Source organism: Vulpes vulpes, chromosome 5 (assembly GCF_048418805.1).
Source record: "Vulpes vulpes isolate BD-2025 chromosome 5, VulVul3, whole genome shotgun sequence".
Taxonomy (NCBI): Eukaryota; Metazoa; Chordata; class Mammalia; order Carnivora; family Canidae; genus Vulpes; species Vulpes vulpes.
This window is the reverse complement of record NC_132784.1, coordinates 12,172,105-12,190,319: the sequence shown is the minus strand read 5'-3', so window position 1 is coordinate 12,190,319 and position 18,215 is coordinate 12,172,105. Positions and strand designations below refer to the sequence as shown.

Here is an 18,215-nt window from a genome sequence, read left to right as displayed (position 1 = left end):
GATGACTTAACCCAGCCAGTTTAAGAAAAGAAAAAGAAAAAGAAAAAAGTTATTGTTTATTTATGCTGAAAAGTCTATAGGTAAAATTAAGTTAATTTGGGGGTGTAGCACAGAGCTCCAGTATCATGGACTGAATAACTGTTACCCCCATAAATGTTTTTTTTGGGGGGGGAGGACATCCAAAATTTATTCTCCAACAAGACAGACAGCATCAGCAGGTAAAAACTACAGGGGTTTCTCTCCACAGATCATACATTCACATGGGGATGATTTGCTTAACAGGGAGAAGGGCTCTGGTGTGTTCTCTGTAACAATATCCACTTTACAGTGTAAACAGGTACTAGCATTGTGTTCTCAACTTATAATTCCAGAAGGAAAGGCACAACGTGGCAAAAAAAAAATTTTTGGATCCTAAAGTCAGTTGCAATAACACAGACCAACTTTTGTTAACAGTCTTGATCTACTTTTCCACAAAGAAGGAGATTCTCCCCCTTGGAAATTAAGGTCTTTCTTTCTCCTTCCTTATTCAACCATCAGAGTGCGTTTCATCATTACATATACAAAAAAGGGGGGGGGGTAAAAAAAAAAAAGAATCATGAAAATTATCTCCAACGTCCAGCTGCTCCCACCACACATCAGCTCAGGTTTAAGACAGGGCGTCAGAACACTTCGGCGGTCATAAAGTAGGAAAATAGACACTATGGCTACAAAAATAAAAAACAAATGAGGTAGATAAATTAAAGCTTTCACACCCATGACTTGTCAGTTCAAACATCGTAGCCTTCATGCAATACTCAAGAACAATCTTCATACTAACTTGGCATAAGCTGCACCAAGGACATTTTTTTGTACAAAGTAGTATGTGAACCTATAAGAAATATGCCCTTTCTGTGAGTTTCTTCCAGAAGGAAAACCCAGGTCTTTTATCGAGTAGGCACTGGCGAACCTAATTAAGTCACCTGAGGGTCCCTGCTTAGGTGCCTAGCCCTCCTGGTGGCTCAGGAAGGAGGCATCTGGAAAGCGTAGGGAGTACTTTGGCACACTTGGGGCTCCTAATGAACTCTATTTAAATAAGCAGCAACACACATTGACTCCCTAAGGACTAAACCAGTCCATTTGAGGGTATGCTACCTAAGGTCCCAAGGCTGAAGGAATTTTGTAATTCTACAACCTTAGTTTAAATTTAAAAAAAAAAAAAAAGTACATTGAGGAAAAAAAAAAAGAAAAAGGAAGGATGGGTACAGGGATGGGGGGGGGGGGGGGGTCATACAAAACAGGTCCCTAAACAGATGCCAGATTTTGTCCACCTACCTGCATACAGTCACCAGGGAAGTATACAGTATCCCCTCCCCCAATTCCACAATTAGGCTAACAGTTGTCTTGTCCATTGTAGTTCAGGCAGTTCCAACTTGAAATAGGAGGATGGTCTTTGGAAATAGTTACTCTCAGTTGTACAAAGGTTTTATGTATACAGTTTGTTGCAAGTAACAAAGCTACTCTGCAAGACCCGCTTCTTTCCAAAATTAAAGAAAATTCTAGTCTGTATATATTTTAGTTCTTTTTTTCTTTTTCAATTTTCTTTTTCTAATTTCTTTTCTCTTTTTTAATTTTTTTTCGATTTTTTCAATTGTTTCAATTTTTTTTTTTTTTTTTGAAAAGCAGCATTAACAACATCTGATTGTAGGAAAGAAAAAAAATTCTAGTCTGTATATATTTTAGGGTTTTTTTCTTTTTCAATTTTCTTTTTTCAATTTCTTTTCTCTTTTTTAATTTTTTTTTTATTTTTTCAATTTTTTTCAATTTTTTTTTTTTTGAAAAGCAGCATTAACAACATCTGATTGTAGGACTTGCCTGAGGTCCTGATCACAACTGTAAACATCATTTGCACATCAGTAAGCAAAACGAGATGGGTTCTTTTAACAAGGAAAAAGAAAAGAAAAGTAGTAGAGTTCTAGAGGTCATTCTGCCTGCATTTCTCCCTCGAAAAAGAGCTTAGCTGACTGCAATCTTATCTTCTTGGAGGAAGTGAGGGAATTGGTGTTTGGGGCCGCTGTGGGCAGCACCTGGTTTTTCCCCTTCAGCGCTGCCGGCAGGCTGGGAGCCACTCATCTCGACCTAGTGGCGGTGTTCGCAGTGGAGCTGGCCCCCAGGCTGACTGGGGGGGTGGGAATCCCCCCACTCTGGATCACAGAGAGCTCACTGTCTTCATGGCCAGACGCCCGCTGAGCACGGTGGTGTACTGGGTCCACACCACAGGGCCCATGGTCACCGCAGGGGCCAGGACTTCCTCTGGAAACATCTCAGGGACTCTCCTGCCATCAGCTCCTAGCAGCGCCCTGCTGTCCTCGCTGGCCAGCTCCCCCCACGGGGCCGAGCCCTGTTCGCCCCGGGCGTCAGAGTGGACCTGCAAGTTGCCCTTGGGGGTAACAGCTCGCCCACGAATGCTGCACACGCAAGGCTTCTCCGCGGTGCGAGTCCGCTCGCGAATTCGAGGGGCGCCCCGAGGAGGGGCCCCCCCCACGCCGCGTGCGGCCGCGGGGTCCCGCCCGCCCCCAGGGACCCGGACCTTGACCCAGGTCGGCTGGGCTGGGGAAATGTTGATGGCAGGCGGCGGCATCAGGGGACCCGGACCTGACGCCCCTGCCTGGCTACTGCGGGGGCAGCGCCGGGGAGGACGCGGTCCCCAGCACACCTGGACTTGGGCCCTGCTCCTCCGGGTGCCCCATCACCGAGGACCAGAGCCGTGGTCAAGCCATGGCCTCTGCGGCTCTGCCGCTGCAGGACGCGGGGAGCAGGGCCCCCTCCCCCGGGGCGGCCAGGGCGGGCGGTGCCGAGTGGACCCTGGACCCGCGGGGAGCCCCCCGAAGCGTCCTGGGCGCCCCCCGCTCGTCCCCATCGATGCCCTAGATGACGTCATCGTGGCAGGTGGCACCTGCGCTGCCGTTTGGGCGGCTGGGGACCCGCAAAGTCACAGGGGTTCTCGGGCAGAGGCGCGTTGGGGATCTGGCCGCCCACGTGCATCCGGCTGTGCAGCTGCAGCAGGACCGCGTTGCTAAACTTCTTCTGGCAGATGCGGCACGAGTGCGGCGTCTTTATGGACGTGTTGGCCCGGCGAACCCCGAGGTGCGTCTTCAGGTTGGCCTCGGTGGAGAAGGCCCGACCACAGATCTTGCACGGGAACGGCCTCTCCCCGGTGTGGGGGCGGTAATGCATCTTGAGGGAGCTCTGGCAGCTCAAGAGCCGGTGACGAGTGAGACATTTGTTGGGGTCGGTGGTGGCCTTGTCCATGTTCTCCACCAGCTGCTTTAATTTCAGGGTCTGTGACCCTGGCTCGGGGGTCCCCCTCTCTTGGAAGCCACCAACCCTCGGAGAAGTGTGGTTTGCCGCCCCTCCCCCCCCCCCCCCCCCCCCAGAGAGTAGGGATCCGTCCTCACTTTCAGGGGAAGGCCCAGGCTGCAGGTGGTTGGGCAGCGGGCGCCCAGAAGGTCTTTGGGGTTAGTCCCTGAAGAGAGATTCTGAGGTAGCCCTAGACTGGGGGTCCCTCTTACAAGGACAGGTTTGCGGGCAGCCCCGGGGCTCAGCAGCTTAGCACCGCCTTCAGCCCAGGAGACCCAGGATCGAGTCCCAGGTGGGGCTCCCTGCATGGAGCCTGCTTCTCCCTCTGCCTGTGTCTCTGCCTCTCTCTCTCTCTTTGTGTCTCATGAATAAATAAATAAAATCTTTAAAAACAAAACAAAACAAAAAACAAACAAACAAAAAGGACAGGTTTGCTGTCTAAAGAGAGACTCGATTCATCTACGGGGACGGGTACAGAGAGTGCATAGGGAATGCCGTTGCCTGCCGTCATTTTGCCCTGCAACTCGGCAAAGAGCTGGGGGTGGGCCTTCACCTGGGGATGTCATGAAAGTGCACCTTGAGGCTGCCCTTGGTGGTGAACCGGTGGCCACAGAGCACAGAAGGGTCTCTCTCCGGTATGGGAGCAGAGGTGGATCTACAGGGAGGTTTTGGTCCCAAAACCCTTGCTACAGTGCTTACACTTGTGCTTGCAGAGGACGGCCTCGTCTCTGGGTTTGGCCTCCACCGGGGTCACGTTCGGTGGCCTCCCCTTCCCTTTCTTGGACGGGTCTAACGCCACGGTGGAGAAAGGGCTCTGGAAGAGCACAGAGCCTGGGGCCTGAGGTAGTAAAGCACCGGGAAGGCGCGACATGACGTTGGGCATCAAGCACCCTGGTCCCCTCGGGCTTCGGGGCGAAGGGCGCCCGCGCCGGGAGCTGGCGCTGGAGGGGGTGTCTGGTGAGGCAGCTGGGCTGCCTCAAGGCGTCCAGAGACAGGCCCTGGCTGCCGGCTTTCTGGCTGAGCAGGGCCACGGCCGCGGAAACCTGCTGGGACCTGGGGCTGCCCAGGGTCTTGAGGGTGTCCGCCCCCGCCCCCTGCCCCCCCCCCCCCCCAGTGGAGGGCGTGCGAGGCCCACTTGCTCCCCTGCACGCGGATGTGCTCGGCGAGCTGGGTCTGCTGCAGCTGCTGCTGCGGGCGCAGGATCTGCTCCAGGCCCCACGCGGGCTGCTGGCGCTGGGCGCTGGGCGCTGCGCTGCTCACCCGCACCTTGGTGCCCCGCAGTGCTTGCAGGGTGACCTTGGTGTTGGCCACTTTGCCTTTGGGTAAGTAGCTTATGTCCTGGGACGCGGTCGGCAGGGCGGTCTCGGCCTTCAGGTACACGACAGACTCGGCGCCCGGCTTCTCCTTCAGCTCCCCCGAGCCGCCGCCGCCCTCCCCGGGACCCTCCGCAGGGCCTGGGCTGTGCTGGGGCGGGGGGTGGGGGTGCTGAGCGCGGCCGCCGGCCCCTCGCTGTCGCTCCTGGTGAGCACGGCTGGGGTTTAGTGCAATTTTTCTTACGTTCTAAGAACTCCGAGAAGCTGAAGAACTCTGCCCAGCATTGCTCACAGATGCGAGCCTCCTCCCGACGAGTCCTCTCTGCAGTCACTCCATCCCTGTTGGCTTCACTGCCGGTCCCGGGGGGGTTCATTGGAGCCCCCGGCTCCCCCGCTGCCCGCGCCGCTGCAGCTGCATCTGCAAACTCCGGGGCGGGGGCTGCGGGGGCTGCTCGCCCCGGTCCTCCTCCGAGTTGATGTGCTGGGGTTTGCCCTGCTTGCGCCTCGACAGGGTGCGAGCATCGGGCGCCTGGAGAGCCTCGGTTATTTGCCCACTCCGCCACAAATTCTGTTACCCCCATAAATGTTAAATGTGTTAAAACCCTATGCTCAGGACACCTGGGTGGCTCAGTGGTTGAGCGTCTGGCTGCCTTTGGCTCAGGTTGTGATCCCCGGGCCCTGGGATCAAGTCCTACACTGGGCTTCCTGCAGGGAGCCTGCTTCTCCTCTGCCTGTGTCTCTGCCCCTCTCTCTGTGTCTCTCATGACTAAATAAATAAAATCTTTAAAAAAATAAAATAAAGTAAAACCCTGTGCTCTAATATGATGGTAAAAGAGGCAGGACCTTTGCCGGGTAATTAGGATTTACTGAGGACATGAGAGTGGAAACCTAAGGAGGATCAGTGCTCTTGTGAAAGTCAGGAGAGTTTGCTCCCTCTCTGCTCTCTAACAGGTAAAGATACAATAATATGATCGTCTACAAGCCATGAAGCTATTTCTCATCAGACACTGGATCTGCCAGCACTTTGATCTTTGACTTCTCAGCCTCCAGAGCTATGAGAAATAAATGTGTGTTGTTTAAGCCACCTAGTCTAGGGTAATTTGTTATAGCAGCCCAAGCAGACTAAGATAGCTGATAATACCATCAGAAATCAGCTTTCAACTCAGTGTTCTCTTTGATGGCTTTATCCTCAAGATCCTCAGGATCAGGCCCAGCATCCTATATTCCCATTGATATAGTATGAAGTCCAAAGAAAGAGAGACTTTGTTTCCCATAATACTGTACACGCAATCTTTGAGGAGGGCCTTACTGAACCCAATCGACCTGACTTGGATCTTGGACCTATTCCTGAACTAGTCATGACAGCCAGAAAGGATGCACTGACTGACTAGCTTACATCATGTGATACGTGCTGTCATCCAGAGTGGTTGCATTTCCTCAAAGCACATGGGCTGACAATGGAGGATCAGGGCACACTTGCCACACACACACACACACACAAAAAGAACATTTATGTTGGGCATGAAAGTCACACACCTTTTCTATAACCGTATAATCATCTTTCAGGCCAGCGGAAAGTTTCTTTGAGACTTTGGAATTGCATGAAATGTACCATGGATAGTCACTGAGAAAAAAATTACTTGAAGGAACATAATTACTAGAGAAAGTAAAGAATATGGAAAGTTAAAATGATATTAGTACTACACACTAACATTTGAAGTTCATGATGACTTTTTTATGAGGGCCAATGGTAGGTCAACGAAATGACAAAGCTTTTTTATTATCTTAATCATTTTAAGGTCAGGAGGGATTTGGAAGTGAGGTTATTGAAGAAAATTAAACATTCCATGGTGCATTTATCTCCTTCACACTTTCATCTCAAGAATACTTGTCCCTGCTCATTGCTGCTAAGAGGTCTTGCCATGTTTAGAAGGCACAGATTCTAAGTAAGATGGTGAGGAAGCCCCAGAGGAACAGGAAATTTCTGGTCTTCTGGGGAAGATTTTACCCAGAATCCAGATGATCCCGAGAGCAATTCCATATATCAGTCATGGAGATAAACAGCAGCCCACATACCCAGGATATAGGTAAGTAGCTCCCCCTGCTTCCTAATAACCTATGCTCAAGACCAGTGGCTTTTAGGAGTGCCTGGGTGACTCAGTCAGTTGAGCATCAGCCTCCAGCTTGGGTTGTGATTTTGGAATCTTAGGATGAAGCCTCCATCTTGGGCTCTCTGCTCAGTGGGGAGCCTATGTGTCCCTCTCCCTCTGCCCCCCTACCACCTCCTTTTGTGCTCGTTCTTGTGCTCTCTTTCTCTCTCTCAAATAAATAAAATCTTTAAAAAAAAACACCAGTGGATTTTACCACTGTATCAACAATCAGAAGCTTTGAAATCCCCTTGCAGAAGAAGAAAAAATTTAGAAACATTCCATTTTTATTTGTTTATATCTAGGGATCCTCCATAAAATTATAATCTATTCCTAAACTCTACTTTTCCATGGAAATCATTCTATGCAGGAGAAAGGAAAAGGCAAGCAAGGGGCTCACATTCTTAGGTTTTTCATTGGAGCTTTGCATATGTAGGCTTTGGGGGCTCACACAACCACCCTGAGATGTGTATTATCATATTCATCTTACAGATGAGGTAAGTAACTTGCCCGCAGACTCAGCCAGCAGTGAGCGGTGCTTTAAGCCCATATCCATCTGATTTCAAAGTTTGTATTTCCCTATAGTGGTATACTGCCTCTCAAAGTTCTTTTCCCTACAAATAAGAAAAGAGAGCCATTGAAATGACTCTGTTGTCTTGGTTCCCTTTCTTTTCAAGCAGAGTAGCCAACAGCCTTTTTAATGCATTTCTTCCACTACCAATGGGGAAGAGGCTAAGCAGGAGGTTAAAATTGTCCTTTCAAAAAAGATAGGTGCAAAGAAAATGGTATTGTGAAGTGGCAACAGAAGAGGGAAGGGACTGGAGACACCAAAGCTCTAGTGTGGGCACTCTCCCTTCCTGGCTGTATGTCTTCAATCAAGGTAGCTGTCTCCTGTGGTTCACCTTCCCCATCTATAAGATGAGGATGATAATAATACTTACATCACAAGATTACTGAGGGGGAATAGTGAACCACCATGTAACAATTTAGAGCAGTGCCCACACGTAGTCAGTTCCCAGTAAATGTTAACTTCCATTAACTCTCCTGTTTGGCCTCACTTGGTACAACCCACAAGGCTCTCAGCCCCTCCACAACCACCAACCCTGTTGGAAGAATGTAGTATCTTGATGTACTTTAATTAGTTACTGATTTGTTGGCATTTGTGGTCGGTGTTCTCTGCCCAGATGTCTTTTAGGCCCATCTGTTAGCTCAGCAGTTCTCAAATTTGAGGGTATATTGAATCAGCTGGAGGGCATGTTAATCAGACTGCTGCATCCCACCCCCAGAGTCTCTGACTCAGTAGGTCTAGAGTGGGGCCTGGAAATTTGCATCCCCAACAAGTTCCCAAATTGTTGGCCGAGGAAGAATACTTGAGATTCACAGTAATGGACACATTTTTGAACATAAGTCTGCTTAGCTGGACTATATAAGACATGTAATGCAGTGAAACACTAGTAATGAAAAGGGAGAATGACTAAACCCAAAATCGGCTCCACAGACTTCTGTCTTCAAAGGAGGGGGCTGGGAGGAGTCTCATAAACCACTTCAGTGAGAGCTAAAATCTCTCCACTGCTTCTTTTCCCTTTCAGCAGACACTGCTAGGGAGGGGGAAAGGCAGAGGCCACTGTCATGGTCCACTAAGCCACAAAACACTTTTGTGAGACCTTGGATGTGCAAGGAGACCTGGAGGTGATCTGAGTGCTTTGAGCTTTTTATTGCTGTTCCTTAATGGGAAGGGGATAGAAGTAGAAGAGGGAAGGAAAATAAACAGAGTGAAACCAGATGAAGGAGTGAAAAGTACCACTGAGCAACATGTAGGAAGCTGGAACTTGGGTTGGTAAAGATGGTGAAGGGCTTACAAAGAATATTGTTCAATTTTAGGTTGTTTGCATTTTGATATATCAGTCCTTTCTATCTGCCAAGTCTTCATGAAAGTCAACACCATGCGAAGGCCTTGTGGTGGGGATCCAGGAAAGAGGTGATAAGGCAAGCACAGAGACTGATACTGTAGCTCAGATGATGCATTTTGAAACATGACAGCATATGGGGACAGCAGCACTCTCTGAACTGAGTGACTTAGAACAGAGGCTCACAGTGAGAGGTGTGACCAGCAGAAATGCAAGCCACTCCCTCAGCAGAAATATAAGCCACTCCCTCCCAGAAACCCTGGGGAGATTGGGAATGACTCAGACTTCCTACTGAATTTGGCATGGGATCAGAAGCAGCTTCATTTATATCTCAGTGGTCAGGGGACCTCAAGGGACATCTGGTAAATACCAAACTGCTCTAAGTAGTTTGCAGCACAAGAAGAGTTTGGGTTTCTAGGTTGGGAACCATTAGATAGTTCTTGATGGCTCCTCCTTTCTGCATCACCTTTCACAGGTGGCCCAAGAAACACGGAGGTTCCTGGCTCAGTACACTTGTAACTCTCTTTAAAATATGGCTCACATGCAGAAGTTTGGCAGTCCTCATGCTTCTAGAAGAAATACCATCTACGTCTTTCCAGTGTGACTTAGCAGCTCTGGGGAATGAAAGTACAAGTTTCTAAGTAATAAAGACAGAGCAAAACACTATTTGGGAAAGGGACATTAATTGTTGGCAGTTAAAAAGTAATGAGTAATTCATAGTGGCTTTCTGCTCTGATTTACATGGTAACCTTTTTTCTCCTCCACAATAAAATTCACAAACAACAGAAACATCTGTTTATGGGTCTCCCGTCTCCCATCTGCATTCATTAGGCATCTGGGTGGGGGTGTCAGAAACTTCTAACTCATCAATGCCTCCCCTGACAACATCTGATTCCAGTTCCCTTGTTACACCCAGAGGGGCCCCTTCCAAAGCTGTAACTAAAACCAGTTTCCTTGGATGGCTTTCAAGTACTAATAATATACCCCATTTGCAGATGGAATCATCCTGGTGGTGAATGGGAAGCCAGCGAGGTCCTAGAAATATCCCCCAAGGTCTACATCTTCCTCCCTGTCACGTATGCATGCCCAAGGGCATGGGGAAGGGAGCTTTAGGTAAGGCCTTCACACCTGGGATCCAAGGGTATCAGGTCCCTAAAGATGTGAAAGTGACAGAAAGAGAGGTTTTTATGATGCACCACAAAATACAGTAAAGTCCCATCAGACAGTCACTTAAAGAGAACATTATCTTCTCTTGGATGGTTGCTGTCACTTCTCCTCACTCCATGGAGGCTGTTTCGACACCGTGCCCTATCATCCTACCTTAATGTCAAATTACTGAGGCAGTAAATCCATAAAAGGAGTGTGTGGAGTCATGTGACTGAGCTGAAAATTTCGGAAGAAGAGCACACAACGGTATATTAAGGGAGAAAATCTCTAGAACTTAAATACTCATCTCTGCTGCATTTTCTTTTGCCTTTTGAGAGTTTAATAACATATTTTTTTTTCTACCCTCTGTCTAAAGATGTAAGGTTTTGGTGGCAGATGTTAGTAGCAAATGCACTTAGTAACAGTTGGGTTGCCACTGTCTGCTTGTCCCTTCCAGACCCTACCTACAGTCCTCTTGCTACCTCCACCTCCTCCTTGGCCATTTTCCCTAATGCGACTACCCCTGAAACTGAAAGGTGCTGGACTTCAGAGTAGACGTTTCCCGTGCAAAGCTGGAGCTACACGTGAGCTTGTTAAAGCTTGGCCCAAACAGGAGGTTTGAGCTAGACTATGCCAGTAGTGTTCCTTACCCAAGACTGGTCCCCCTCCAGTCCTGCCTGAAGGTCTGAATAGCTGCTGTCACTACCCTCCTCAGTCTTACCCAATAAGGAGATGGTATGGTTGAGAGATCACAGTATCAGAACCAAACAGGTCCTGGTCTCAAATCTGATTCTTACAAGCTGAATAGCTGAAGGGCCTTGGTTAGCTCACCCAACCTCTCTGAGCATCAGTTTCTTTTTTTTTTTTTTTTTATGGGAATCCACTTACCTTGTAGAGTCTGTACTTAGTAAGTACTCAGTAAGCAAGTCTTTTTTTCTTTTGTGATTGTTGCTCTTTCTGTGCTGTTGAAATAAGAAAGGAGGAGGAATGGAGTCCCGCGAATGAGAAACTATCTTTTTTTCCTTGGAGATTAAGCCACTGTCTTAGTGGCAGAGGAGGGGGAGGATCTTAAGCAGGCTCCACGCCCAGCATGGAGCCCGTTGCAGGGTTCAGTCTCACAACCCTGAAATCATGACCTGAGCCAAAATCAAGAGTCATTTGCTTAATCGACTGAGCCACCCAGGCACCCCCACAAGAAACTATTTCTTGAGGACTTGCATTCTTGGAAGTAAGACTAGCACATTCTTTCACAAAGGAAAGAAATCCTTCCTGGTCTCTGCCAGGTCCAGATATCCCACTCTGCCCTCTGGAGTTAAGAAATATCTTAAGCTAGCCCTGAAAAGGCAGAGAAGCCTTTCCAATTCTGCCCAACCTGAAAATTTAGCAGTCATGGAAAAACACATTGGGAATTAATTAAAGACTACCAAATATACTTAAAGACCAATCAGAAAGCTACCCGTATGGAATGCTCAGCAGAGATGATCTTCAGGACAATTTTTATTCTATGAAACCTTCCCAGCTCCTTCAAACCCCTGCTGAAAGGGAAGTGACAGCGGACCATCCCCTTGTAGCTGCAAGCTTATGAATAAATGGCCTCAGCTAATTGGGTCTCTGGCTTGTTTTCGTCTTTGACAGCAGGGTAACTTGCTAATTCACTGTAAGCCGTTAATGTGTCACCCCTGATTTGTTACCAAAGGGTAAATTTGGAAGGGGTAGATGTGTCACATATGCTTAGATAGGGACAGAACTGAGGCGTGGAGAATGGGGTGCCTGGCAAACGTGCACTAGATATATGCTGGGTTTCTGAGGGGAAGTGGATGAAGCTCTTTAAAGAAAGAGACAAAATGCTAAAGACAGACTTTACCTAAGTCATACTTATTTCCAACGATGGCACTAGAGGCCTGCTTTAGAAATAGTGTGATTCTCAGTTAACTATGTCATCCGTGTTCAGGTGTAGAGCATATAAACATGCTCCATTCGACTTGAGTACAAGGAAAGTCACCTTGCTTTATTTTTATGTTCAACTTAATTTGGTGAGACACTTACCATCATGCAAATTCAGAAGTCCTAGGAAGAGAGGAATGGCTTACATAGACCAGAAAATTTGAGGATCTATGTCATCACATCCCTAGCAGTTGCTGCTAAGATACTCAGGGTCCAAGTTAGCAAGACCTGTTTAGGAGGTGGGATGTCCCTGACCTGTACCAAGCGGGCCTTGGAATCTATTGCCAAGACTTCTAAGCAGATCCATTCTCCCTTGGCTTCGTACAGCCACCATTCCATCCAGAGTGCTATAGAAAGGCAGGCCTTGGGCTTCCACTTCTCGTGGAGACCACTGCCCACTCCAGGGTAGCCACTGGAATTTCTAAGGAACAAGAGGGCCACAAGCCAGTGCCTGCCTCAATTCCAATTAATTCGTCTCCCCATCTGTTGGATGAGCTTCTAGCTCCCAGATAATATCTAGGTGGAGCCACACAGACATTTGGCCACCTTCATGTAATGAAGCAAGGGGAAGAAACCTCTTTCAAGTTTCCTGAAGCCAGCTTCTCTGGGACCCTCATACAAATAAAAAAAAAGTACCCCTTCCTCAAAACACATCATGTGTCGTCAGAAAATTTTCCATATTTGTTAGAACAAAACTCATATTGCCGTCTGCCAGATTTTCTTATAGTAAGTACAAGAAGTCATGATGTATACAGTATATTAGAGCCCTTAGAGGAGATGTGTTTCTGCAGTGCACAACCCACACAACCTACAAGCCTTATTTACAACTTTCGTTGGAGGCTCTGAAAGCAGAGAGCAAACTTGAAAAAAGTAGGATCCAAAAGAAAACCCAGCATAAAAGGATAAGGATGCTAAATATTCTTTTTTTTTTAAGATTTTATTTATTTATTCATGACAGACACACAGAGAGAGGCAGAGACACAGGCAGAGGGAGAAGCAGGCTCCATGCAGGGAGCCCAATGTGGGACTTGATCCCGGGACTCCAGGATCACACCCTGGGCTGAAGGCAGGTGCTAAACCACTGAGCCACCCAGGGATCCCCGGATGCTAAATATTCTAACCTGTTTAGAGAATGTATGCATTCTATATGGCTTTCACACAGTGCCTGTTTCTAAATTTGAATTATGCATCAAACAGTCTTCTTTGAGGTACGTTTATGCAGAATGCAGACAATAGGCCTCCAGAATAGGTGGGCAGGGGAAATGGAGCACCTTTTCTCTTAATCTTTAATAGTATGTAGGACCTTCCCATACTGGGAGAAAAGACCACAGAAGCCAGTCATCAACCCTCCAATGCCGGCTTTTCACTGAAGCCAGGGACAAGCTGTCTCCATGGCCCAGTGACAAGAAAAACACTCTATACATTGTGCTCAGGCAGTTGTTCCAAAACTAGGAGTCAACAAAGCTCTAAAACCATCACACTTGGCTTCATTCACTGAGTGATCTTTGGCAGAGGGCTAAGGAGCCACGCTCTGAGAACTGGGATGATAAAAAGATCATTCAAACGCCTGGAGGGGGGGTGTATGGTGAAGCCAAGGTACATTCCATCATGCCAGCTTCCACAGAGCTGGAGAAAAGAATCCCAGGAAATAGTCAAGGGGAACGGACAATACATCTTTTTGCTATCAGCGAACTGAGACCTACAGGGAAAATCTTTTGGTGGATGCCCCCATGGTAACAATCCACCTCAATGAAACAAGGTTATCAGAATCAGGCAATTGTCTGCTCCAAACATTCCTCCTGTGAGGTAGTGCATTGTTCACACTCCACACAGCTCACAAGGGCCATGTCACAACCAGAGTGCCATGGCACAGTCACCACTTAGACATTGCTTCCTGGCCCACTCTGTCTTTATTCTCAGGAGTGCTGAACTCACAATTCTCCATCATCATCATCATCATCATCATAGTCTTCAGAGTTGAAACCTCACCTGTTTCTCCAGGTATAACCTTCATTATCCTAACACTGATCCTGATAATACACAACTCCAGCGGTTACTGCCTCCCCAGCTCAGCTAACCTGCTCTGGAACTCTGTTCTCCATGTCATGCTCTGTCCTGGCCCACTCCAACCTGGAAGCAGACAGTGCCTATCTCTAGACAGACGGCTGAGAACATGATCTTCCAAAGAGCCTCTAACCCTCAGTCCCAAGGACTTGTTGAGAGAGGTAGGCAGACCTCAACTTAGACTAAATTCTATTTGGGGAGTAAGGTTTCAGCAACATTTCAACAAAAAAAAATCACAAATTCTGTACTGGGGCACCCATAGAAATAGAAGAAAGAGCTCTAATGAAAAACAGTAAGGCACCTGGCACTCCATGTTCTCTCCCCCATTACTCCCACCATATATTTAAGTAATAACTTATTTACCAGAATAATGTCATGTGAGCAATCCCAGATGCTCTGGCTCTTAGCATCTACAGCTTTCCTAACAGAGTTAGATGAACAACAGGAGGCTGGAATAGAGATTGGACAAGCCAGGCTGCAGTATCCCCCACAGCAGAGCCAGAGTTTGGACTTGAGGTCTATTTGATGCTGGGACTTACTCTCCTAGTTGTTACTGCTACAGACTCTGCTTTATTTTGTTAAGTGCCGACCAATGAAGCTTTAAAGGAGCTAAGCATAAGTTCTAAGAGTGAAGTTCAGAAATGTATAGACTATTAAAACTGGTTAGTTGAGAAATCTTCCAAAGGAGTCAAATGGGAATCTAAAATGGCAAAGGGACTGAGCCTTTTAAGGAAGCAGAAAAGGAAGAAGGTGGGACAGTGGAGGGAAATGAGAGAAGATGGGAGGAAGAAAAGATTTGGTTTACTACACAATCCCATTTAGGATTTACTCCATATAAGTCATATAAGGATCCACAACTTGCTAAAAAAAAAAAAAAAAGAAAAAAGAAAAGAAAGGAAAAGAAAAAGAAAAACAACAAAAAAACACTGAAACAGCTTAATAGTTGCCAATGGCTGAACATAAGTTCTCTTAAAATTAATACAATTGGAGCCAATACATTAAAAAAATGTAATTGTATAAAGTCTCCTTCTTGCTAATCAATTAACCAGGGCTCTCTATGCCCTTTAGATGTCATTAAACACCAACACCCACTGCCCCTGGAGCAGACTCCAGGTTTTGCTACTTTCTTCATACTTTCCTTCCTCTGGTCCCAGGATCTCACCCAGCTTGGGTAGCTGGGAAAAGCAACAACCAAATTCCATGAGGTTGTTGCTAAGTGTCACAGACAACTCAAAATACCCTAACGGTATGTTCTGAGAACACTGGTTCCTCGAAATGATGAAAGAGTTTACACTGCTTGAAAAATGTCAATGACTTTATTTACTTGAGAACATCTCAAACTTTTACTATGCTGATTTATATTGTTAATATCTGATAGGAGATAGTTAATGTCATATCTCTTAGGCTTTTTTAAAGAATATTTTGGGGGTTAGTAGGACACAAAAACCATTTGACGATCCCTGACTTAATCAGCTCCCCTTTCTAGACAATTTTGCATTTTGCTGCAACCACTCCCAGAGAAGACTCTTACTACAGAAGTTTCTAGCAAAAGAGTGAGAGGACCAGGACGAAAAAGTGGGCAAAGAGACCAAATTCTCTAAACCTCCATCATTCTGTAGCTGTTGGACCATTTATAGGTGGAGCCAATCCTTCCAGAAATATGGACACCTCCTTGGGCTTGAGTGTTCATTTCACCAAGGACATCTACAACAAAGTCTCATCTGAATCAACAATGAGAAATCCACATTCTTCGTGTTAGCAACAAGAAAGAAGGACTACAAGAAATTTGGGTCTCACACATACTCTGTAAATCAATAAGCATGCAGCAAAATCTCTTGCTTGGCAGTGTGTTCTTGGGGGGAGAACAAAAGGAATTAAAAGCCATGTTTTTCGTCACCCTAGAGAGCTCAAAAGGCACATAATTTTGTAAAACAACAAAAATATGTATAAAGGAAGAAACTAAAGCTTGCAAGTCCTCCACTGACCTGTAAATGTAATAACTTGGGAGTGTCTCCTCTCTCACAGAGGGAGGCAGCAGCCCTGCTCTTGCAGGAAGCCAAAGTGGCCAACTCACCACCAAGAGCCTACCTTCTTTGTACCAGATCCCAATAAATCCACAGGCACTGCGGGCTCTCCTTTCGCTGTTTGCTTTCAGGCAAAACTCCCACTGATTTACAAATGCCCACTTCCCACACAAAGAAGAATTTCTGGAGGAGAACTGCCAGAGGAGAATAAAGGCCCAGAATGTGCTAGGAATTGAAAACGGTCCTTTTTGTGTTAATTGGATGAGAATGCAAATGACAAGGAGTGCAAACAGTGAGCACCCTCCATCCCAGGGAGGTCACTAACCCTCCAAGTGGAATGTTGGGTACCTGGACAGGAATTGGAAACAAAAGTACAACAGCAGACTCTAAGTGGGTGTCTAACCCTGAAAAGTTCAAAGCCAGTAGTTAGGCTGGGGCCCTGAAGTCAGGGACCAAAATTCAAGAACAGTAAGAAGAGTCTGGTGATTTTTATCAATTATTACACATAATTCTCCTAACAACCTTCCAAGGTAGTTATTATGGGGCTGGGAAGGTAAGTGACCCGCTAAATCAACACATTTCTGAGCAGCAGAACTAGTATGTGAGCCAGCCCTGGCCTTTCTCCCGTTAAAGATAAACCAAGGCATGTTGAAAATGTTAAGAGTTCATTTGAGCAAAAATCAATTTGAATCAGGCAGTGCCAAAGCAGACACAGTTAGGAGTGCTCAGTGGACAGGAGCCAGGGGAAAGACTTCTAGAGAGAAGAGGCAGAAAGCAAGCAAGCAAGCTATGTGGTTGACTATAGCTGAGAGCCTCCTTGGCTGTTTGTGATTGGTTGTCCTTAGTGTTTTGATTTCATAACCTTGAGGCACTTATGGACTTAGATTTGGGTTTGCTTACGCATGTTGCCATGGCTTCAGAGCCACCTCAGACAAAAGGCCTCCTTGTTGAATTAATGTAATATCCCTATGGCATCCATCTCCCTGTAGCCCAGAATCAGCACCTAGAACAGTCACCTCTACCTGGCTTCTCTTTAGTTTTTAAATCCCATAGGTAACACCTGAGTATGGTCTCTTCCTTATAAACAATAAAAAACATAAGCAACAAGAACTCTCAACTATTACAGATAAAGTCAAAGTCCTACTAGACCACCATGCCCCATCCTGTCTTCTAAACAGATAACTGCTGCTACCCTTTGGCATGTCTCTTTCTAGAGCTTCTTGCATTGGCATTCACATACGTGTACCCATGAAAATACATAGCACTGTTTCGTGGGAGCAACTCTCACAGAAATGATGTCATGTATTGCTCTGAACCTTGCTTTTTTTTACTCAACAATGCATCTTGGAGATCTTTCTCTGATAGAGCACCCAGAGCTACCTCATTCATCTTAACCATAGCAATGCATTCAGTAGCCTGGCAGTGCAGTGTGACTTATGTAGACATTCCCCCATTGTCGGGCATTTAAGTTGTGACTGGCTTTTTTTTCTGATGTAGCAGTCTTGCCATGACATGTGGTGATGACCCAGGCACATTTAAGGACCCAACACAGGCAGACCTCTGAGAATTATCTGAGAAAGCATCCCAGGAGATAGAGAGATGTGGAACCTTTAACCCAGCGAGGAGGCTCCAGTGGTGATGGCTGCAGGACCCCTGAGCCTGCTGTCCCCAGTGGCCATAGATCACGTTTGTTGGAAACTGAGAAGTTCCTGTGGAAGCCAGACGCAGCCTTCCAGTTTAAAGAGGAGACTACAAATAAAAAACACACTTAAAAAGTATAGTTGATGTAAAATGAAATAGCCACTATGGAAAACAGTATGGAGGCTCCCTCAAAAAATTAAAAATGGGGGGATCCCTGGGTGGCGCAGCGGTTTGGCGCCTGCCTTTGGCCCAGGGCGCAATCCTGGAGACCCGGGATTGAATCCCATGTCGGGCTCCCGGTGCATGGAGCCTGCTTCTCCCTCTGCCTGTGTCTCTGGCTCTGTCTCTCCTTCTATCTCTCAAGAATAAATAAATAAAATCTTAAAAAAAAAAAAATTAAAAATGGCATTGTCACATGATCCAGCAGTTCCATTGTTCCAAATATACTCCAAAGAACTGAAAGCAGTCTCTCAAAGAGAGATTTGTACACCCATATTCATAGCAGCATTATTCAGGGGAGCTAAAACATGGATGCAGGCCCAAGAGCAGACAGATGAATGAACAAGGAAAATGTCATAGACACATATGGTGGAATATTATCCAGCCCTAAAAAGGAAGGGAATTGGGCAGCCTGGGTGGTTCCGCGGTTTAGCACCACCTTCAGCCAAGGACATGATCCTGGAGACCCGGATG

The 18,215-nt window shown here is 46.7% G+C and overlaps 1 pseudogene; it reads right to left on the bottom strand.

Annotated features, from left to right (window-relative positions):
* Positions 1 to 1,992: 1,992 nt before the first annotated feature.
* On the bottom strand, positions 1,993 to 16,785 carry LOC112932613 (sal-like protein 4; annotated as a pseudogene).
* Positions 16,786 to 18,215: the final 1,430 nt, after the last annotated feature.